The 25,022-nt window shown below is 41.1% G+C and overlaps 1 protein-coding gene across 2 annotated transcripts in view; it reads left to right on the top strand.

Annotated features, from left to right (window-relative positions):
• The window catches only part of LOC127627031 (MAGUK p55 subfamily member 7), a 175,348-nt gene that overhangs the window by 42,088 nt on the left and 108,238 nt on the right, over nt 1-25,022 (top strand). The window lies entirely within an intron of this gene.

Here is a 25,022-nt window from a genome sequence, read left to right as displayed (position 1 = left end):
TTGGTGCATTATGTAGTGCACAATTTGGCAACGAAGACCACATACAATTGTGCCGCTGAAGACCTGCATAATGGATTTCCACTTTTTAAACTGAACAAAATGGTGTCTTCAGTGCCCAAATGCTTAAGTGTTATTAGAAGAAATTATGATGTTTCACAGTTGTAAACACTCGAATGTCCCAACGTTTTAGGAGTGTGTTGCAATCATCTGATTTTAAATGACTGTATATTTAAAAACACACACATTGCAAAGGGTGAATTTCTTTTACAAATTACTCCTTTTTGTTTTTATTAGCATTTTAAATACTTTTTTGGAATTGGGGTGGTAAAAAATTATATTGTATTTTAAGTGGTAGATAGCAGTTTCTTCTGATGTCTGTTTAGTCATCAAATTTTGTGTGTGTTCACATGTGGTTTCGTCAGATATCAATTTGATATTAATTGAAGTTAATTGAATATATTTTTAGAATGCACACAACCAGTGTGTCTTGCGCTCGCTGCACCCCACGCAACAACAAACCCAGCATGAGAGAGTAGTGAACAAGTGACTCTTTTGAACCGGATCTTTTTCACGATTTACCCGAAATTAACTTAGATTTGAAAGCACATTAATCTGCATCTGGGATTTGATTCAGTTTGCACTCTTGTAGTCTCTGTGTCTGGGGACATACAGTAACAGGAAAGAGGACTAAGGCAATATTTTAAAACAATTAAAAGTGTATGTGTGTGTGTGTGTGTGTGTATATATATATATATATATATATATATGTACAGTAGATATAAAAACTGGTCAGGGAGGCTTCCAAGAGGCCTACAGCAACATTAATGAACTGCAGGAATTTCTGGCAAGTACTGGCTGTGTGCTACATGTAACAACAATCTCTCGTATTCTTCATATGAATGGGCTATGGGGTAGGGTGGCACGACAGAAGCCTTTTCTTACAAAGAAAAACATCCAAGCCTGGCTGAAGTTTGAAAAAACAAACATCAAGTCTCCCAAAAGCATGTGGGAAAATGTGTATGGGCTGATGAAACCAAGGTTAAACTTTTTGGCCATAATTCCAAAAGGTATGTTTGGTGCAAAAACAACACTGCACATTACCCAAAGAACACCATACCCACAGTGAAGCATGGTGGTGGCAACATCATGCTTTGGGGCTGTTGTTCTTCAGCTGGAACCGGGGCCTTAGTCAGGGTGGAGGGAATTATGAACAGTTCCAAATACCAGGCAATTTTAGCACAAAACCTTCAGGCGTCCGTTAGAAAGATGAAGATGAAGAGGAAGTTCACCTTTCAGCACGACAACAACCCAAAGCACACATCCAAATCCACAAAAGCATGGCTTCACCAGAAGAAGAATAATGTTTTGGAATGGCCCAGCCAGAGCCCAGACCTGAATCCAATTGAACATCTGTGGGTTGATCTGAAGAGGTCTGTGCACAGGAGATGTTCTCGCAATCTGACAGATTTGGAGCACTTTTGCAAAGAAGAGTGGGCAAATATTGCCATGGCAAAATGTGCCATGCTAATAGACTCCTACCCAAAAAGACTGAGTGCTGTAATAAAATCAAAAGGTGCTTCAAGGGTGTGCACACTTATGCAACCAGGTTATTGTGAGGTGTTTTTTTTTTATTTATTTTTTTCCCCTCAAAGATTTCAGTTTGTTTTTCAATTGAATTGTTCACGTTATTGGTCACATTAAAGGTGGAAAAGTTCTGACATGATTTATCTTTGTCTCATTCTTTTACATCACAAGAACCTGGCATTTTAACAGGGGTGTGTAGACTTTTTATATCCACTGTATGCGTGCATATTTGGAGACAGTATATGATATTAGATTTTTGATATTTGCTTTTTTATCATTAGATAAACAGTTAAAAGCTACAGGGAACTGCTGAGGAGAGAAAGAAAGAATGAACTTTAGCATTATGAGTTCAAACGTGTCTGCCGCAGCTCTGATATGTGGACCGTTTAAATGAGACCGTGTTGCACATTACAAGTTATTATTGTAGTAACTGGGGCTGGGTGATAGGACGATGTAATCAGATATCAATGATGTCTTACAAATCTCCTGATGCTGATTGCGACACTCATTGATAGATGATTATTATATAATTTATATATTAAGCAGTAGGCTAGGTTGTGAAATTTGCACCAGAAATTTCCATCCGCCAAATGCGGTAAAGGCTGAATCCAGCTCCTTATTCGCAAGCTCCTCGTCCAAATGCAGGTATTTCATGAGTGGGCAAGTTTGCTCATCTACCCACAACAGTGTTGGGCAACTTGTATTACGTCTCGGATTAACACGTTACAAGAAATGCTGTTAAACACAGACACTTGATTATATATTTAAGAACAGACAAAATAAAAGTAATCAATTCCCGTGTTTGTTCAGAGGCGTCTCATGGAACACGTGCATGTAAAGAGTTCTCAGTCTTCAGTTTCAGTCATCTGAAAACTGTTTACAAGAATAGTCCTGTATGAGAATGCTGCAAATTATCTGAGACCATCTTAGGAGGTGCACAAATTTGGCATTATTTTGGGAACACAAGAAAATGTATTAGGCTTACACCTAATATAAAACTGGTGTTTTCTATTCATTTAAGCACAGACTAAGTGAAGTAACAAAACTGTTTTAGCCGTTTTGAAAGTGGAAATAATGTTGTGAGTTATTTTGAACTTTCTACTGATAATAGTTTTTTTATATTAGTATTATTATTGTCTTTACATTTATAATTGTTTTTAGTTCTTAATTTTTTGGCTTTTAGTCATTTCCCATCTATTTTTGTAGACGAATACTTGCGTGATAGCAAATGAAGCCATTGGAGATGGTAAATGTTTGGATTTGGGATGATTTTTTTAATCACTTTGCTATTTTAATTGCTTTTTGTTTGAAGTGCAATTTGAATTTAAAAATATATTTTTTTATATTTTTTATTTTGTGTTTCAATAAATGAAATAAAGCAAATCAATAAAGAAATAAATATTCATGGAACCTCGGCAGGGGGGTTCAAGATATAATCGGATATTGAGATATTTTAAGTCAATTATCGATAAAATATTTTTTACAAATCGCCCAGTCATATAACAACCTAACAACAAAACGAACCTTTACTGGTCGTTTACATGTCTCAGTCGCTTCATATGCAAGCAGGTGATTTTCGGCACCCTCAAGAAACATTTCAGCCAAACGGCAAAATTTATCAGCCGACGCGATAATTAAAAAAAGGCTTCGCTGTTATATCGGTTGACCACTTATGGTGAACCTGCAGCAAACCTTTTGCAATAATGAAGAATTTATTTGCGGCAAGTTTGCCAGAACTGTTGAATTTTGTAAGGTAGGGTTTTTTTATTTTATTTATAAAGAATACAATTCTTTTTTTTAAAGAAAAGGAGGTTCGAGCCAGAATAATTTTTTTGTGGTAATCAACATTATGCCACAATTGCTGTCGATTGAGCTTAACATGCAGTTATTCTCTTGTACTTCCACCACAAACAGTATCCAAGTCCTTTGAAAAGCATCCATTTCCATCATGTTATCAATACAAAGATTAATATTCTGCAAATCCCAAGAAACATTACTTTTTCCTTTTATGTTTTGTTCTCCCTCTTATTTAAACTGGTTTGAGACAGAATTCCACTCCAGCTCAGTTCCATTCCAATTCAGATTTGCATTTGTCTTCTCTCAGTGTACATTTATCAATGTCATATTTCTTCTTGTTGTTAAGCTGTTCAGAAACCAGAGTGATGGTCCAGACATTTCAGTCGTCATTGTTTGCTTTCATTCAGTGAGTTGTTTTGTCCTCAGATCTGCATGAACTCCTGGCTCCTGCACTTTGTTGTCTGTTTGCCTGATCACTTTGAATCTGCCCTTTGATTGGAGCATCTTAGACCCCTGCTGGGTATTTATGAACCATATGAAGTTTTACAGTGTTATTCTGGGCTGGCCTGCTCGTCCAATTACTATAACTCTTCCCAAGGCGTCACTAAAAAGATAAGAGTTCCAGGTATGCCTGAGAGAGACAAAAAGGGACATATGGAAAGCTCTTAGGACAAAAGTTCTTTACCATATACTGTAAGCTACCTCTAATGAAGATATACGTATACCTTTGTGACAGTTTAATGTGTGTACAGGTATTATGCATGAAACTGTCTGACCATGTGTTCTATTTCAAAGTGTAGAGTTTTTTGTCCTTAAATTTGTATTGCAGTGTTTTTTGAGTAGTGCTTGAGAAAGTGTGTATGTGTGTGGATATTCGTATTTCCATCAGTTCTGTTCAGAAACAAGTGTATGTTGTAATGATGCCATTGTCTGTAACGGGATCCATATTGAGCTCCATATTGTTTATCGTTCAGGTGCTGAGTCTCTCTTATGGATTCAGCAGAGCACTAGGTAAATATGGCTGCAATGAGGGATATGACAGGAATGGCCATATTAAATTTCTTCTCGGCTAACAGTAATTTTTTCCATTCTGATGTCAAGAATGCAGAGCATCTGGGATCAGAGGACAGAACGAAAGAAAGAAAGACAGGGTAATGTTAGTAGCGGCAGCAGTATGCACTTTGGGAGAGTTTTATCGATTTCCAGCCATTTATCCTCCTTTTTTCCATCTCCCCTCTCTCTCTTTCTCCTTCTATCTCAGACTCTCTCTACTGCCACAGGGATACAGAACTGTAACACAAGGATTTGTTGCCACTGGAAAAACTCCCTGTTTCCAATTACATCAGAATGAAAATTTCCACTTCATTTTATCAAATGCATCAGGAGAAAACCAGAGGCAGAGAGGGAGTCAGAAATGTATTTATTTGTATTATATTTGTATGCTCCCGTTATCAGAGGATGAAGTTATCTGTGAACAGATCAAAAATATCTGAATAGTTGGTTGCTGGAACGTTACAAGAGTCTGTGAGCATCTTTGCACACTGTTGAAAAATGTGTCATAGAGTTCAGAAGATACAAACAGCAAACACGACTGAAGTCATCACCACAAAGCTGTGAGGATGTTGTGAGTAGTAGTCAGGGCATTGCTGTGCAGTTGCACAGATTCCATGTGGGTCCATCTACAGTAAATGCCTCAATTTTGTTCTTTAATGTAAATCTAAAGGATTTTTCCCTATTTTTTTTATCGCCCAGCAGGTGAACATCTTAAATCTAAAAGCATGGAGAAGTAATTGTACATCTCCTCCAAACAAGCCACTCAGTTTGAGATATCAGTTATGTTCATAGCACAAATGGTGTAGGATGCACCAAATTTGAATGTTAGGGTTATAGAGGTGAAAAAAGTCCTAACCCTTAGTAGTAGTGATAGTGATGCTTGCCTCCACTAGATTTTAAAAGTCTTACTTTGACCCATAGTTAAATGACAATAATCAGTTTAAGTCAAATTAACCTGTGTATGATGGACCTCAAATGCAAACATGAAAAGTGTACTGTAACAATATGTGACTGGTCACAGGTAATGAAATTCATTTTTGGTGTAAATTTCAATTTTGGTGTAAATATAATTTTTTCAGAAGCAATTTTCTCACCAGTATTCACAATTAGTCACTTGTTTCCCTGGATGATGTGATGCAATCATATATCATGTTTATGGAAAATATAAATATTATAATATAAGTAATTGAAGATTAATAGGATGATATTTTAAAAATATACACTGATGTGCCTACAATGGGCACAAGCGTTAGAACTGGACCTTGCAGCAGTGGAAGAATGTCAGCTGGTCCGATGAGTCCCGTTTTCTTTTACATTACGTGCACGGCAATGTACGTGTGCAGCGTTTACCTTGGGAAGTGATGGCACCAGGATGCACTGTGAGAAGATGACAAGCCAGTGGAGGGAATGTGATGCTATGGACAGTGTTCTGCTGGGAAACCCTGGGTCTGGCCATTCATGTGGATGTCAATTTGACACATGCCACCTACCTAAACACACCAATTATTGCACACCAGGTACATCCCTTCATGGCATTGGTATTCCCTGATAGCAGTGGCCCCTTTCAACAGGATAATATGCCCTGCCACACTGCATATATTGTTCGGGAATGGTTTGAGGAGCATGATGAAGTTCAAGGTGTTGCCCTAGCCTCAAAATTCACCAGATCTCAATCCAATTGAGCATCAGTGGGATGTGCTAGAGCAACAAGTCCGATCCACAGCAGCTCCACCTCGCAGCTTAAATGACTTGAAGGATCTACTGCTAATTTTTTGGTGCTAGATACCACAGGATACATTCAGGGGTCTTGTAGAGTCCATGCCTCAGTGGGTCAGAGCTGTTTTGGCAGTATGCGGAGGACCAACAGAATATTATGCAGGTAGTCAATGTTTTGGATCATCTGTGTATATTATTAATATTATTAATATTATCTTAATCTGTACATAGGCCTACCTTTTATTATTAAAATGGACTGATTCACAAGGCAGAGAAAATACCTGTATACATCAGGTGGAGCATCAGAGAGATGGAACATAAGGATGATGGGTCTCTTCACCCAGCTGTAATTCTGGTTGCATTTAAAAAAAACAGTTTAGCTATTTCTGCCTTTCTCATCAAAGGTTCTGCAATATGAGCCACACAATGTGATAAAGCCAAACTAGACTGCTCCAATGTCATGTGGTTGCACAATAGTCAGCTTCATTGTTTATAAACACGAGCAATAGTTTAAAGGTGCAATATGTAAAACATATTTATGTAATATTTGCCCTTTTTTGCCAATGTGTGAACGGCTTGTAACACAGCTTAAAAAATTAGCCCATCCCAGACTTCCTTGGTTGCCAATTAAAGCCTGTAGACTGATTTTCATGCAAAAGGAGCGGGTCGCTTTTGCCGGGAAAATCCAAAGGATGTGACTTTTATGAGCTTTCCCGTGAGAAAGACTCTCTTGGGAACGCGAAGAACTACAGTCTGCAAAACTAGGTAACGTTATTTCAGAGATGGAATCCAGCAAACCTCTGGCTCCCTGCACAAAACTGACTCCTACACAAACTCTGAGTAAGCCAAAAAAACAACAACATTTATCTACTGAGTCCCGTCTGGCTAAGCGGGAATGTGATCGTGGTCGAAAACTAGAGTGAACATAGGCAGGGCATTTGATTCCTGGTAAGACCTTTCCTTTTTTCTTTCCTGAATTGGCATTCTTCTTATTGCACAGTCAAGCTTACATAACTGCAAAGCATATGAAATATAGTGCCATAAGTATTGATATGTGTAATTTTAGCTGAACTACAATAAAACATGAACTGAATTCTAGACAATGTTCAACATAATGCAAAAAGGCCCATTCAATAGTGTAACATAACTTGGTTGTACAGAAAATATATACAATCTATTATTATAAAACAATAGCACATCGATATATCGATAAAATGACAGTTGTGATTGAATCACATCAATACTGAATTGTGTCAACATATTTATAATGTACAGTCTATTTTATAAACCACTACTCTCATCATTCACAAATGTACATTGATAATTATAAAGCTGGCTATCTAGCTAACGCAGACATAGGCTATCGTATAAATGCAGTCAACGTATCATGCAAAGAAAGGTGATTAATTCAAACTACAGTCTCGCATAGTCAGACCTATATCCAACTGTTTTAGACTAGTCTTACTAGTTAGTCGTCTAAAATGTTGGTCTTAATTTTTTCAGTCAGTTGCATAAAAACTTAGATCAGTCTAATGAAAGACCAAAATGTAACAGCACACCTCAGGCTAACGTTTGTTTACATTCCATTTTGCCATTGAAAATAACTGTCAGCTGAGCCAGTGGGGCCTGAAAGGGGCTTGAGTTGAGACTTGGTTGAAGACTTTGACTTCAAAAATGGTAACAAAATGTTGTGTTTTTAATTATTTGGGTTAAATCACTAAATGTGTTCATTAAAATACATTTTGAAGCATTGAAGTCCTCTAATAAGCAAATATTCTCAGCGAATAAAAAATGTATTGAGCGTCCACTGTAGGCCATTTTTTTAAGCTGTTCAGTGTCTTATTTTTCCCACAATGCAATGCAAATTAGACTGTCTTACTAAAGACAACCGTGAGCTTGTTTTATGCAACAGGCTTTCTAGGCGTCTTTAGCTAGTCAAACTAATTGTTAGATGCAGTCTTAAGTTAATGGCTATGTTTATGCAACCGGCCCCTGTTCCAGCACTGGAGAGTCAAATATAATATGCAGTCTCAAAGTTTGTAGTAAGACAATCTTAACTGTGTAATTTTAATTATGCTGCTTCATCTGTCTTCATGATGCCGGTAAATCACGTTCATTCTCTTTGTTTTGGTCGATGGTCATGTCCCTATGGAGTGTGTGCGCGATCACGAGCAACAGGCATCTGGCTGAAGTTCGCCTAATGGCCACGGGTGTCATTAATAACAATGGTTTCTGAATCTTACTTACTGCACCTTTAAACGTGTTGCTTGCTTGTAGAGATGTGGTAAAACATAATTTGCAATGGAATTAACAGGTTATTTATAAGAACTCCATGCCCTGGGACAGAATTTTTTTTTTTTTTTTTTTAGATATTCAAAATACCGTTTTAAGATAGATTTGCCTCCTTTTCATTAGACTTGTGCACCAGGGATGCTTTGGCCTTGGCTAATGTGCAAGAAGCTCAGAATAAGTAAAGCAAATATTTGTATTGATATTGCATTGATATAACTATTTTTCTCATGCATCTCTACTAGTTGGCAAACACTTAATAGGCACAATGTCATGATGGAGTTTATGCTAAAATAAAATTTTATTATGGTGAGATAACATTTAATGAGAATGTATGATGATGATTTTATGAGTAGACAGCGTTCAGTGGGTGGCTGAGTGGGTTTGATTGCAGTAGATGGTCTAGAACATGCTAGTAGATCTGTGAGACACTGGGCAAGAGTTCTGATGTGGTGTTGTGGTTTAAGTGTTGGAGTTGAGAGCTGAGAATACAGCAATGAAACCCTGCAAAGGGTTTGGACTGCCAAAAAAGCTTTTCTGCACCATGTGTGTTTGTGTCCTTCATGCATATTGTCTGTTTAGAAACCACTTCTAAAGAGGTTTCTAAAAAAAATAAAATAAATAAAAGACAGGAATCACTACTATTGACTGGAAAAAAGAAGTTGATGCAATCAGAGACCAATGAATACCCTAAGTTAGTTGAAACAAGAACAGATCAAAGAGCATCACTAGAACATAAAATGTTATGTAGCTGGTGATTTCTTTCCCTTTTTGTCTCTTTTTCTTTGTTTTTTCCCTCTCCACTTTCTTCTATATTTTTCAGCACTCCGGAGGGCCTCTCTCTTTCTCTCCATGGATGTAGTATTTCTGTTTTAGGAAGTAAATCAAAGGGGAAATGAATGGAGGTACGCAGAGTGCAGCTGCTCTTGTTTTCATTTTCTTTCCATTCATTCGTTCAGTTGTCACGCAGACCAGTTTGAACCATATTCTCTTAGTAGCACCTGAAATATTGACCCCCGAGATGGTCTTATGCATGTTCATGTGTGTTTGTACGTGACAGATATACTGCATCATAGAGTCCGACTCTTGACACCTGCAAGAGACTACAGCTATGAAATATACATTTCCTACAGCACAGATCACTGAGATGAGTGTGTGTGAATCTTTTTGCACTGTTGACTCCTGAACCCATCCAAACAAGACATTCACAGAAAAACATTTTCTGTTCTTTAGAAATATGGATTGTGCTGTAAAACTGTCTGGTCCTGATTTCTGCCAGTTGTCCTCTTTCTGGCTAGTGCATTAGAGGCCTGACACGGAGCAGATAGAGAGCCAGCAGGGCATATTTCCCATGCAGACATCCTCTTTTGTGGCGTATGTTTGCGTGTGTGTATGTGCAAGTATATTATTCCAAAAAGCCATCTTTCTCCGCATGTTTGCGAGCATACGCTTATTCGTGTCCTGTGTGTGTTTTGTTTACGCCACACATTTTGGATGATCTCCCTGTCTTTCTAACAGGCTGTGTAATTAAAGTTGGTCTCCATGCCCTCCTCTGTTTGCCCATTATGTTGTGAATTGGAGAAACGGGGCCTTCCACCCTGTGCTCCTCCCTGCCGTACTCCAGCACCATCATTTTTGTCTGAGGAACGCTGTTATTTTCTAGAGACCACTGGGAAGTGTAGGCGTGTGAAAAGGAAATGCTGTTTGGCACAGCATTCTTTCACATCCCATTCGGTAATCTTGATCTGGCAACCGATAATGGTTATCCTTTTATAAACTGCAGACACATAAGGTTAGATTTTGTCTGTTAAACTCAGCCTGGACATTAGACTTATCACGATATCATAATTTTCACACCGGTGCGGTGTTCACGTTCAAACCGACTAACACCGGTAATAATGGTGGTTGGATGCTAAATGTTACTATGGGGTTTTTTTCATTAAGCAATAGCCTACACAATTATGCAAGGCAGCTTGATTTCTAACTTTGAACTTTCATTTTTTATTTAGTTGAACTAAAAATTTGAATAAAACTGAAAATTAAGTGCACTTGCAAACTTTTTGAAAGGTGGCTTTTCAACAGTTGTGAAGTGCAACATTTCTTTGGCAAAGAACCTACTTCATCTGTGCATTCTCTCCATCATGGGCTACCGGTCGAGTATTTCATTGTCTGGTCAAATACATCACTTATTGTGGGTTTTTGCGGGTTTAATGTTGGTGTTTTTACCGTTCATCATAGGACCCAGTTTAGCTGCTTAGAATAGTAATGATGAATCACGTTATAATGAATACATTTGTTTTGTTCCCTCCCAGGGCTGGGCGATATGCAAGAAACATGTTCCCAATATTTGTGTTTTATATATATAATATATATATATATATATATATATATATCACAATATCCTATTGCATAGTCAACCCACAGGCTGAGGGCAGAGGCGTTTCCAGCATTGAAGGACATCCGGGGCTTAGCCCAGACCATTTTATTTTCACACTAGCAACCACTTCTCTGTAGTCCAAAGCTGGTGAGAGGGTATTCTTTGAGTTTTGCTCTTGCTGGGCCTGTTTCTACAGTTCCTAAATCTTCCACTCTAGTACTATCCTCAACATCCTCTCTCCTCCCTGAATCATCTGTGATGCAAAAGAACAGATACAGCACATAACTTATTGCAAATCAGCTTCAAACAACTAATTCATCAAGTGCTACATATGTCAAATTGTAGACCAATACCATTGAAGAAAATGTATTGGGAAGAGCAGATAAAAGGGATTGCCCTTAGATCTATCATGATTCTTGAATTGTCATGTACATTACCATAAAGTCATCACAAAAGAGTTATATTATAGTGAGTAAAGTGAAGTAAAAATATTTTTTTTATATAAATAATTTATATTTTTTGACATAAATAGCAGCCAGATCTGGCATGCCTCTAGTGGAGTGAGCCCTAATGCCTAACGGGCATGGTAGGTCTTTTGACGCGTACGCGGCAGCAATAGCGTCCACTATCCATCTAGACAGTGTCTGTTTCGAGGCGGCGAAACCTTTGGTGCGCCTCCGAACTAAACGAAAAGCTGCTCAGAGCGCCTGAAAGAGGCGGAGCGCGCAGTATACAATCTCAGTGCTCTGACTGGGCAAAGGAGATTGGCGCCGCTTCGCTATCGGATGCTGGCAGCGCCGATAGGGAAATGATTTGTGCTTTGAAAGGAGTACCGATCACCTTGGGGACATAGCCGTGTCTAGGCTTTAAAATGACCTTGGAGTCACTTGGTCCAAACTCAAGACACGCAGCGCTGACAGACAGCGCGTGAAGGTCTCCCACACGCTTAACTGATGACAGGGCAGTTAGAAAACGGTTTTGAGTGAAAGGTATTTCAAATCCACGGATTGAAGCGGTTCGAAAGGGGGCTTTCATAGCTTCGAGAACTACAGAAAGATCCCAGATAGGAACCGATGGGGGCGCTGGGGTTCATCCTTCTAGCTCCCTGAGGAAGCCGGATGACCAGCTCGTTTTTCCCCGTGACTGGCCGTGCAGGGGTTCAGCAAACGCCGCGACGGCCGCCACGCACACTTTGAGCGTGGATGGGGATCTGCCCTTATCCAGCAGCTCTTGTAAAAACACGAGCAGCTGACGACACCCCACATGTCCGTGGGTTCCAGGTCTCTGTCGGTGCACCATTTTGAAAACACAGACCATTTGGACGCATAGAGTCTTCTCGTGGAAGGGGCTCTAGCGTGTATGATAGTGTTTATTACTCCTTCTGGCAAAGCGACGGGTAGTCGCTGATCACCCACGCATGCAGCTCCAGCGCTCTGGGTGGGGATGCCAGATCGCGCCGCGAGCTTGAGAGAGGAGATCTGCTCTCACTGGAATGGGCCACGGGCTGTCAGTGACAGCCGCGTAAGCTCCGGGAACCATGTCTGATTCTCCCAGCGCGGGCTATGAGGAGCACCGAGTGACGCTGCTTCCTGATCCTCTGCATTACCTGTGGCAATAGCGAGACGGGAGGGAAGGCGTGAAGCGGGCGGTTGGGCCAGTCCTGGGCCAGCGTGCCCTCGCTTGAGGAAAATACTGGGCAGTGAGAGTTCTCTTCTGACGCAAAGAGGTCTATCTCTGCTCTGCCGAATATGCTCCATAACTTCTGGACTGTTTGAGCGTGCAGGACCATTCCCCTGGGGAAATATTGTCTCTGGACAGTCTGTCTGGGCCGTCGCTCAGGTGGCCTGTCACGCGCGTCGCCCTCAGCGAGCGCAGGTGGCACTGGGACCAACTCAGTATGCGTTTTGTCAGATGGAAGAGGTTCCTGGATCTGACACCGCCCTGACGGTTTAGATAGGATACCACAGATCTGTTGTCCGAACGGACCAGGACGTGGTGACCCTGAATGACCGGGAGGAAGCGCACGAGCCGCACTCGACCGCTATCATTTCCAGACAATTTATGTGAAGGAGCTTTTCCTGAACTGACCATAGGCCAAAAACCGGAGAGCCCTCGCGAGACCGCGCCCCAACCCGTGTTGGACGCTGCCTGTCGAGATGACTTTTCGGCGAGATACAGCTCCCATCGCCACTCCCCGCTGATACCATTCGACACTGCCCAGGGCTGCAGAGCTGAGATACAGGTCTGAGTCACTCTGATCGGCTGGCGGCCCGTGGCCCAAGCCCGGCGAGACGCCGGGTGTTTAGCCAATGCTGAAGCGGGCGATGCACAGTAAACCCAGCTGAAGTACTGCTGCGGCTGAGGCCATGTAACGTAGCATTCTCTGAAATTTTTTCAGAGGCGTGAGGCTGTTCATCTGAAAGGACGCGGCTAGTCGCTGAACACGGCGCTGCTGTGTAGATAAGCGAGCCGCCATCGCCATGGAGTCTAGTTCTATTCCAAGGAAGGAAATTGCCTGACTGGGCTGTAGTGAGCTCTTGGTCCAATTGACTGCAAGACCCAAACTGTTCAGATGACTGAGGAGAACTGTCCTGTGAGACAGAAGCTCCGTATGTGACTGTGCCAAAATCAGCCAATCGTCCAAATAGTTCAGAATTCGCAAGCCCTGACTCAGCAGGGGTGCGAAGCCGCGATCCATGCACTTCGTGAAAGTACGGGTGCTAAAGACAGGCCGAACGGAAGGACGGTGTATTGATAAACCTGGCCGCCAGGCTGAATCTCAAGAATGGCCTGTGACGGGATTTATCTGAATCTGAAAGTAGGCATCTTTCAGATCGAGAGAAATAAACCAGTCCCCTGGCGCACATGCGCCGAGGAGTTTCCTGATTGTAAGCATTTTGAAAGGTCTTTTGCGAGCACCTTGTTCAAAACCCTGAGATCTAATATTGGTCTGAGGTCGCCGTCTTTCTTGGGGACAAGAAAATAACGGCTGTGAAACCCCGACTCGCTCAGAGAAGGTGGCACTCTCTCTATGGCCCTTTTGCACAGAAGGTTTGTTATTTCTGAACGAAGCATGCAGGCTGCTTCCGTGTTCACAGTAGTTTCGAGCCAGCTCTGAAGCGGGAGGGCTGGCGATCGAACTGTAGCAAATAGCCCTGTTTTATTGTGCTTAACACCCATTTGGATATCCCTGGGATAGCTTTCCACCCTTTGAAGTGTAACGCTAGAGGGTGAATGGCCAAGTCGCCCTGATTGCCGCACACAGCGAGCTGAACAGAATGTGTGAGCACGCTTACTGTGCTTATGCATGACTGCTCGCAGACAGCAGGGACAGGCTGTTCTGTGAGTGACTTCCCGATTGAGGTGAATGGGGAAAGAGTCACATCTGTTAAGTGATGCGCGAGCATAGTCACGGGCATGGGACTTACATACAGAGAGGTGTTTGCTAGCCGTGGGACAGAGCGGGCAGAGAAGGGGCGCGCGCACGGACTCGTGGGCGCGTTTATTGACTCTAACACTCGAGCTGGCTGTGCCCGCTTTATGTGAGTGGGCTCTGATAGGGACACGGGAAGTGTAATGCTTGTGTGTAGGGGTGAACACTGGATTGTGGGCACATTTTCTACACATAAGGCATGTTTGCTTTTTACAAGATTCCTTTGGGTCGCCGTGAAAACGGCATTTGAGTGCAGGCAAGCGGGCAGTATCACTGGCTTGTTGGCTGCTGAATCCACCACTGCAGTAGCCTGAGAGAAGGGGACTGACAGGGGCTAAGCTTTGACGGTGGTCCGCCACGGCGGGAGTGAGCCGCCGCTTCCTCAACAAAGCTAGGAGGACTTCGTTGCTCAGGTTTCAGCGCAATCTTAGGCCGAGGCCCGCGGGGGGGGGCGGCGGTCTGCGGCGGCTGTCTGAGCGCGATCTAGGGCGGCTGCCCTGTCGACGCTGAGAAGTCTGGCTTTGCTGAGCTGGGCGCTGTGAAGAGGCTCGTGCAGGAGGCTAGTCACGTGGGCGGCCTGCAAAGGAGCTAGCGCGATGAGGCAGGAAGAGATTCATGGCTTGGGTGGCTTTCTGGACTTCCGAGAAACAATGCCACTCACCGCGGAACTGAAGAGACCGGACGGAGAGAGCGGCGCGTTGAGGAACGTGGAGCGTTCAGCTTCTCCCATGTCGGCTAGCTTTAGCCATAGGTGTCTCTCGGTCACAGTCAGCGCAGCCATGCACTTCCCTAGGGCTTGAGCTACAGCTTTGGTGGCGCGAAGGGCAAGATCCGTCGCGCTCCTTAGATCTGAAACAGCCTCTGTGTGCCTGCCTTTCTCATCCCACTCTCGAAGAAGGTCCGCTTGGAGGATCTGTAAGACTGCCATGGAATGCAGAGCAGATGCGGCTTGGCCAGCGTCGTTCCAACACAGGCGGAAGTAGTTCTGCAGGCCTTAGACGGGAGCACTGGCTTAGACCGCCATCTCGCGGAGGGCGGGCAAAGGTGTGCTGCTACCGAATCCTCGACCGGGGGGATGGAAGAGTAGCCCCTCTCGGTGGTGCCGGCCCACCGAGCGAGAGAGGTGGAGACATGGGATCGGTTCCTGGCCGAGAGAGGCGCTGCTCTACGATTTAGAGAGCTCGGCGTGGAGTTCCGGCAGGAAGGGAGCGCCCGGCCGCTGGCGCCGCGTGGCGACGGCTCTGAAGAAAGCAGCCGCCGAAGTCTGTTGGGAGCCTGCTCAGAGGGCGGTGACCACTCGAGCCCGAGGCGGTCGACGGCCTGTGTGAGTAGGCGCGCTAGTTCTTCTTCGACCCGGCGCGGGTCCTGCTGGATTCCTGGGCCGAGGAGGAGGCTTGGGAGCCTGACCACTCCTCGCTGTCTGAAGCCATGATGGAACAGCAGCCCTTATCCTCCGCCTCGTCATCCGAGATGGCAGCAGTGCGGCCGCCGGTGGCAACTGCGCTGTCCCGGGGGCGGGAGGGTGAAAGCGAGGCTCGAGGGAGAGGCTCCGCGAGGTAGTCGCTTCTAACACCGGTTCCGCAGCCTTTGGGAGCGGGCGCTTCTTTCTGCGCGGCGAAACGAAAGGCGCGCGGCGGCTTCGGTCTTGAGTGCTTCGAGTCGAGCCCGCAGGGTCGACATCGGAAGCTCCTCGCAGAGGTCGCATCCGCCGTCAGCAGGGCGAGCTCTGCATGTTCCAGTCCCAGGCAGAGAGCGCAGATGAGGTGGCGGTCTCCGGCGCTGAGAGGGGCGCCGCATGAGGCGCAGGTGGTGCGAGGCATCTTTAAATAGACGCCGTTGCTCTTTTTGTGAAGTTCGCTGAGGAACTAGCTTGCTCTAAAAGGATACGTCGCCGGATGGCGTAGCTCGCAGGATGGCTGAAAGTGGCGAAGACGGCCGGCTTCTTCGAGCGCTGTCCAAGCTTGCGAGATGCCCCTCGAACGGTGACGCGGCTTCTGCAGTTCAGAGATGCGAAGAGCTTCGCTGAATAGATGAAAATCAGGGTTCCAGCCTACGAACTTACGCTTATATGCACTCTAGCCACGCCCATTCTGGCGGGCTTTGATACAGTGATGGCGCGGGCGCCTCTCATTGGACGCGAGTTCACTCAAGTTCGTCTATAGGCTGCAGCAGTTGCCGCAGAGCAACCAATGAGCTCGCTAGCTTGCCCGCTCAAGGTATGCAGCTGCTGCACTGCGTTGACAATGAATACAAAATTAAGGATAATTTTTTGGCTTCAATTTCTCAGAAAAGATTAATCTTTCCCGTAGCGTAAGCTAGCTTACGCAATACGAGAGAACCTCTCATAAGAGAATGACCAATACAAATTAAGATCTAAAAACAATTCTATATGTAAACATGACAATGATTGTGACAATAATGACAATAATCACTGAAATATAAATCATGGTTCGAAGTGAATGTGTTTTTGTATTATTTTCTGATTTAATCACAGATGTATAGGCTATATATAAAGTGACCCTGCAGAGTTGTACTCGCAACAATCTGCTCAGTGGAAATGAAGCAAACTGAAAGCACCTCCTGAGCTGAGATAGTCTGAGGCCATTTGCAGCATTCTAATAGATGATACTATTCTTGAAAAACATTTTCAGAAGACAAAGAAAGAGTGAGAACCCTTTACATACGTGTTCCATGAGACTGCACGCCTCCGAACAGACAGCGTGCCAGACATACACATAGATGGCTTTTCTCTAACAGCATTTATTGTGTCATTCCAAATCCGAGACATCTTACAGTAACCCACCATGCACATTATATTCACTACCTGCAATTAAATGTCTTCTGTCAGATGTCTACTTGGCTGCCTGTGGAACTTGATATGTTGGTAAAGAACGTCTGGCTTTCAATGTGTTTGTTCATTTATCATGGGTCACAAACTCTTCTTTAGGCAACTATTCTTAATTTAAAACTATTCTATTCGTTAAGCTATTGTATTGATATTGGAAGTTCCATTCATAATATTTCTCCCTTTTTTCAGGTCTAAATTTTCACACCGGTATTGTCCCTTGAACCAAGTAAAACCATTAACACTGTACACCGTGGCAACCCTACTGGGCACAGATGGTGAGCGGTGGGTAAAAGAACTATAGAAAATGCATTGATGGCATCTCAAGTCTCATTTATTTATAGAGCACTATATTACTACACTGTTGAACCAAAGTTCTGAACATTAAAATAATAAAGGAATAGAAACAACTGTAAAATCACATCTCAAAATAGCAATAAAATTTAAAAAAAAACAATGAAGAAAACAAAAACAAACATAAAAACAAACATAAAATCACTACACCGTGTCCATCAAGCATGGCTTTCCCCTTTGAACAAACTTAGTGATCTGTTGTGCAATATTCTGCTCATGGAAAAGGGTTATACGGCTACTCTGTGTTTTTTCTTGAGGCTGCTTGTGATTTTTGGTGCTACTTTGCAGGTAAACCTTCTCAGTGATTAAATGAAATATAAAAGTAGATCTCGGCATTATTGACATGCAAGCAAAAGCAAGCCAGAGACGAATATGTATATTTATTAGCAGAATAGTCCCATTAGTCACAGATACACTTCAGAAAATTGAGTACACAACTATTTCTGGGCTTAAAAAATACAAAAACCAAATCAATGCAGAACATTGTATCTCAAAAGGAATACAACGTGGCCCCCATGCACTACTTAAAGCTCGATGTGGCCCCTTTACCAAAATAGTTGCCCACCCCTGCCCTAGATAAAGGGCATTACAGTAGTCCAGGCAGGAGGAGATAAAAGCATGTACAACTGTCTCTAGATCACTAATAGATAAATAACAATTTCAGTTGGCATTGGCTCTAAGTTAATAAAAACACCTTTTCACAACAGCCTTAATCTGCTTGAAAAATGTAAGAGCTGAATCAAAAACTACACACAAATACAACTTTTAACCTCTTCTAAACATAACAATAGAGAAGTAAAAGAACTGTTAACTCCAGGTTTCAGGAGGAGATAAATCTGTGTATCTGCATAAAAGTGGTTAAATATACCATATTTAAAAAAAATCATACCAAGGGGGAGCAAATATAAAGAAAAAAATCGGACCCAAAATGGATCCCTGAGGGACACCACAAGAAATTAGGGTTGCGTGGTATACCGGTAGTATTGTGATTTCTGAAGCTTCAAAATACTGCCGGTGCCACAATGGATAATATGGATTTAAATAAAACTTTGGAGAGTGAGAAGCTTTTAAAACACAATTCACTTACCAAAATTTTTAATTATTTGGGGTTTTGCCTGATGAGGCCGGGAAATCCCATCTGCCATGAATGTCTACAGAGATTTCAAGTCAAAGGGGGAAACACCAGAAACCTTATAAAACACGTTCGGACGCATTCCATTGCTTCTGCAGAATACACACGGGCTAGTGCCACTTCAGTTAACCTCAGTGTTTATCTTAACATTTACAGATTTACTGTTTCTCTGAAAAATCGAACGTTGCACTCATTTAAATGTTTCTTGCTGTTTACAAGGAGAGAGGGGTGGAAGCAGTTGTAATAATGAAATGGCTACTAAAAACAGTCTTTTCAACTTTACAATAGCTTTATTTATATGTTACCTACATTCAAATAGTCACACAAATAATGGAACAAAATTTAAAAGCTGTTGCCGTTTGAACTGGCTGTTCTGATGCAGCTGTTTTTTTTGTTAGACATGTATTAATGTAATACATTATTCCAGTATGATAGGGATTTCTCAGCTTGAGCTGTGTGAGTTGAATGCGCTGAACACTGGCATAATGAACCGCTTCAAAGCGGGGTAAATGCTTCATTCATACACATTCTTCATGAGTTTTATCACTATAGCCACAACATACTGTTTATGTAATATAACAACTTGCATCTGTGCAGTGAAGTGAATGAACAGGTGAACTTAAACTAAATTATCCACACGCGCAACGTCTCCATGGTAACACGCTCTACAAGCCACGTGATAAGATGCGCAGGTTGACTGTCTTGAACGCGGAGGCAACTGAGATTTGTCCTCTGCCACCCGGATTGAGGTGAATCACAACACCACCATTGGGAATTGGGCTTTCCAAATTGGAGAGAAAGGGGAGAAAAAAAAAATCAAATAAAAAATAATTATGTGCTAGTTAGAACATGCGTAATTTGTATTGCGCAACTTGAGTTGTGAATACACTGTTTCCGAAAAAAAAAAAACGGTACATGCAATATAATAACTTTTTACAGAAAATTAATAAGTCTCTAAAGAATTAAGTTTTCAGAATGCATTTGGCTAACTTCTAAAAAGTAGCTATTCAGTCTATTATCATTTTAGGAGCTCAGGTTTTTCCACAACAAGGACAGTGTGCATATTTATATGTTTGATATATTTTCACAATAGAAAATGTTTATAAATTTGTTTCTATATGTTTGTATATTTGATTAAAATGTGGTCTTTTACAGTTTGACAAACACTTTGTATGTTATCATCAACTAAAATAAATAATTTTCGTTGACTAAAATTGTGTCATTTTCGTCAGAGTAAAACTTGAATGAAAATGAAAAATTGAATGAATAAAAGGAGATTTTCATAAAATTTTCATTTTCACCCCCAAAACTATGATTTAAAAAAATTAAATAAATAAATGTGAAAAAATGTATTCTGCAGATGGCTTCAAATAACAAATAATGGCTTTGATATCCAAGAGAGAGTAGGTTGAATTGATTAAAAAATCTCATCACTAACATTCATCAGAGGATCAGGGTTGTGAAATACAGGAAGGAAACTCCACCTAATTCCATACATTTTGTCAACAAATAATTTAAAAAAACATATCCACAAATATCGCATCTTGGCGTGATCTCTTTTTCTGCTCAAGTGACATTACAGTAAATATTAATAAGATGATAAAACACTGGCCAGATTGATATGAATTGTAGCAAGTAGGTTTGTCAGTTAATTACAAGATATGTTAATTAATTGCAATTAATCACAATTAATCTTTTATATCGATATTTGCTGAAAAATGCTGAGAGCTAGCAATGCCCAAGCTCTAAATTTATATATATATATATATATATATATATATTAAGTAGTTTGTTTGAACTGGATTGCAAAACTTCTAAATGTTAATATTGTATGTTTGATTTTAGAAACACACTTGCTGACTGTGTAAACAACAGAAATATTAATCAAATATGGCATTGTGTATGTTGCTCACATTCCTTAAATCTACGTAAAAATTTATATCTGCCGAATTCTGAAAAAAAATATTTGAGTATACATTGATGGTGACTAGGTGGTACTTGAATGTTATGATTTGATCGAAAGAGGTACTTGGCCTAAAACGTTTGAGAAGCACTGGATTAGACAAAAGAAGAAAGGGCTTCAGAAGTCAATATATTGTTTGTTTTTAGTGGTCAACCGATATGTCGGTGTGGCCGATAAATTGGCTGATATTCTTGCTTTTTTAATTATCTGCATCGGCCGATACATTTTTCCATTTGTCCGATTTGTTTCTTGAGGGCGCTGAGAATTGCTTGCTTGCATATGAAGCGACTGAGACTTGTAAACGACCAGTCACGGTTCGTTTTGTTGTTACGTGCCATAATTTTATTTCAGTAATAGACTGGGGTGCAACACAGTGCCGTTTAAACGGTCCACATGTCAGAGCCGTGGTACACACGTTTGAGCTAGGGATGTGCACGAGTAGTCGAATACTTGAGTATTCGTTTTGCAATAAGTATTCAAAAAGTAAAAATACTATACGAATTTCGCAAAGTTTTGCTTTGCTGGTCATACATATATAGAGTGAGATGCATGCTGAACACACAAACTAAAACTCACAGTTATAATAGTATGCACTGGGTGGCGCTGTTGAGTGTGGAAACACGTTGATCACATTTGATGAGTAAACTGTTCTGTCAGTATGTTTAGATGGACACCAAACGCAGGTTATTGCGAGAATGTGGCTTACTGTGAGAAAGCTTGGTTCCTTTTTAAATGTACTGGAAAAGCGGTGTACTCTTTACTCCCGTATATGTGCAACTCATCTGAAAGCAGTGTCCCTGTTGTAATGTAATCCCCGCAATACTTCTGTAAACAACAAACATGGCATCCGAGAAAGACTAGCGGAAGGGACATTCCATCAATTGAACTGGTGTGTATAAATTATTATAGTTTACTGAGCATGTGGATATGCTTGTTTATCTGAACAAAAACATGACATGAAATACAATATAAACATAACTATTAAATGCTGAGTGTTTATAGTCCGCCTGAGGGTTAATTGCGTCAGTCTACTTTATTAACAGTTTGTTTTTCTTCGCCTCACATGAGCTTAAATGCTTTCATTATGTACTTTTTGTTTTCACGCATTGCTTGTTTAAATATTTTCAACAAAAAAACAGGACATAATAAAAGCTTGTTTTGGATGTAATTAGAAGCTTGTTTTTTTTTTTAATGGTGATGCTATCTTTATGACTAAGAAAGTAATTTTACAATGTTTCTTTCTCATTAATTACCTTCATTTAAATAATAGAATATTTGAATATATTTTTATTAGCATAAATATTTGAATACCAAATTATTGACTATTTTGAGCTCATAATGTTACCGTGCTTACCTGTTTCATTCTCCCTCTCTTTCATCAACAGTTCCCTGTAAATTTAACTGTCTTGTCTAATGAGAAAAATGCAAATATCATTAAAACTAATATGATATACCATCTGCAAATATGCACACATCTTTTTTAAACAGATGTAATAACACAACATCTGCAGATCCAGCATTCTGGAGAGCTAATATATCTTCCTTGGACGCACATATTTGTTTTTCTGCAAATATGCAGATATTTCGTTTAAACAGATGTAATTCATGGAAATCCACTGTTTTGTTCCCGTTGAGCACTCATCTAATATCTTCCTCTGAAGCGCGTATTCTATCAGCCAGAATCAAAAACGTTAGGATCTGGATCAAAAGTTCCTCTGATTCACAAATCATGATGGTCATGCTGTGCCAATCCAAACAGGTGATCCAGGCTGTTTAAACTGTCAGGAGATCGTTGCTTGTACTGGATCTGCACGAGCGTGTGAGTGCAACTTCAAGGCTGCATCGAAATCAGGAAAATGCTGCCTCCTGAGTCTGTATACAGAGGTATTATGAAATAAGGTGCTTTTTAAACTGTTCGGAGACCAGTTTACTTAAGTTCCATTCTTTCAAAACAGCTGTCAGTTAAGCAATTACTTATTAGGCAGCCAAGTAGCAAGTCAGCTGTCTATGTTTTCGGATGCAGCCCAAGGTAAAAGTGCATCACGTGTGCTGTAAGTAAATGTGAATTCATATTCAATAAGTCATATTCGCTATCCGCTATGTACGATTGGTTTGATTCAATATTTTTTTAGTAAATGTGATTGCTAATGTGGACATGCAATTGCTGGACTACTGTGTGTCCTAATATTTCCTAATGCCTATATTAACAATTTCATGGTGCAAATAATTTACAAATTTACAAAACAAAAATCTGAAGAAACTGCTTTTTACCATTTAAAGTACAGTAGTATTTTTTTGTTTGTGTAAAATTGAGTAAATATAGTGCTATTTAAGAGTTTTTTCATTTTATTTTATGTTTATTTACTATATTAAATTGTGTGATATAACGGCATTGTGTAGGCCTATCGGCCACCCTACATTCTGTATATTGGCATCGGCCATTAAAAAACCCATATCGATTTGTCAATCTGTCTGAGGTAGATTTAAGAGATATTCTTTAGGCATGTCATAAAATATCTGCATTTGAAATAAGTTTACATACACCTTTGCCAAATACATTTAAACTCAGTTTTTCACAATTCCGGACATTTAATTGCAGAACAAATTCCCTGTTTTAGGTCAGTTCATGGTTGGGATGGTGTTCTTCGGCTTGCAAGCCTCACCCTTTTTTCTCAAAACATAAAGAAGGTCATTATGGCCAAACAGTAAAATTTTTGTTTCATCAAACCAGAGGACATTTCTCCAAAAAGTAAGATCTTTGTCCCAGTGTGCACTTGCAAACTGTTGTTTGGCTTTATTATAGTGGTTTTGGAATTTCTTCATTGATGAGCAGCCTTTCAAGTTATTTCGATATAGGACTCGTTTTACTGTGGATATAGAAACTTGTCTACCTGTTTCATCCAGCATCTTCACAAGGTCCTTTGATGTTTTTCTGGGATTGATTTGGACTTTTTGCACAAAACAACGTTCACTTCTAGGAGTCGGAATGCATCTCCTTCCTGAGCGGTATGATCGCTGCATGGTCCCGTGGCATTTATACTTGCGTACTATTATTTATACAGATGAACGTGGTAACTTCAGGCATTTGGAAATTGCTCCCAAGATTGAACCAAATTGTGGAGGTACACCATTGTTTTCCTGAGGTCTTTGCTGATTTCTTTTGATTTTCCCATGATGTCAAGCAAAGAGGCACTGAGTTTTAAGGTAGGCCTTAAAATAAATCCACAGGTACACCTCCAATTCAATACACCTCCTATCAGAAGCTAATTGGCTAACTGCCTAAAGGTTTGACATAATTTTTTGGAATTTTCCAAGCTGCTTAAAGGCACAGTTATCTCAGTGTATGTAAACTTCTGACCCACTGGAATTGCGATATAGTCGATTTAAAGTGAAACTATCTGTCTGTAAACAATTGTTGGAAAAACTGCTTTTGTCATGCACTAAGTAGGTGTCTTAAACAACTTGCCAAAACATTAGTTTGCTAATATTAAATCTCTGGAGTGGTTAAAAAATTAGTTTTAGTGACTTCAACCTAAGTGTATGTAAACTTCTGACTTCAACTGTATAAATCGCTTATTGATCTGCACGTTATTGTATCAATATGTTTTTGAGGCATCTATATATTATTGTGACATTTAAATTAGAAGCCTAATTTGTATGCTTTCCAGTTCACTCAGTTGGGCTTCTTCTGAATGTCTGGTATAAAAGTGTTAGGAAACCACAAGGGGGTGATTTTAACATTTACTGAAGCAGGTTGCAAGTCATAAGTATCACAACATAAACTCAGTAGAATCGTCCACTCACTTTCAACTGCTTTTATTTTCAGCAAATTTAACATGTGTAAATATTTGTATGAACATAAAATGATTCAACAACTAAGACTGATGCGGGTGGGTCAAAAGTTACAGTCCATATCTGTTGTGGCCACCAGCTGCATTAAGTAATGCAGTGCATCTCCTCCTCATAACTGCACCGGATTTGCCAGTTCTTGCTGTGAGATGTTACCCCACTCTTCCACCAAGGCACTTGCAAGTTCCCAGACAGTTCCCTCTGATCCAAAAGGTCCCAGACATGCTCAATTGGATTGAGATCTGGGTTCTTCGCTGGCCATGGCAAAACACTGACATTCGTGTCTTGCAGGAAATCATGCACAGAATGAGCAGTATGGCTGGTGGTATTATCATGCAGGAGGGTCATGTCAGGATGAGCCTGCAGGAAGGGTACCACATGAGGGAGGAGGATGACTTCCCTGTAACGCACACCATTGAAATTGGCTGCAATGACAACAATCCAGTCCTGTCTTGTCCAGCGAAGGTGGGTTTGTGCCCATAGGCGACATTGTTGACAGTGATGTCTGTTAAGGACCTGCCTTAGAACAGGCCTACAAGCCCTCAGTCCAGCCTCTCTCAGCATATTGTGGATTTTCTTTGAGATCTGACCTTTGGAGGTTGGGTGTGTGTCATGGCAGAAGCAAAGTGG

The sequence above is a fragment of the Xyrauchen texanus genome, chromosome 33 (genome assembly GCF_025860055.1).
Source record: "Xyrauchen texanus isolate HMW12.3.18 chromosome 33, RBS_HiC_50CHRs, whole genome shotgun sequence".
In the NCBI taxonomy this organism is placed as follows: domain Eukaryota; kingdom Metazoa; phylum Chordata; class Actinopteri; order Cypriniformes; family Catostomidae; genus Xyrauchen; species Xyrauchen texanus.
The sequence above is the reverse complement of the archived record's forward strand: the minus strand, read 5'-3'. Positions and strand labels throughout refer to the sequence as shown.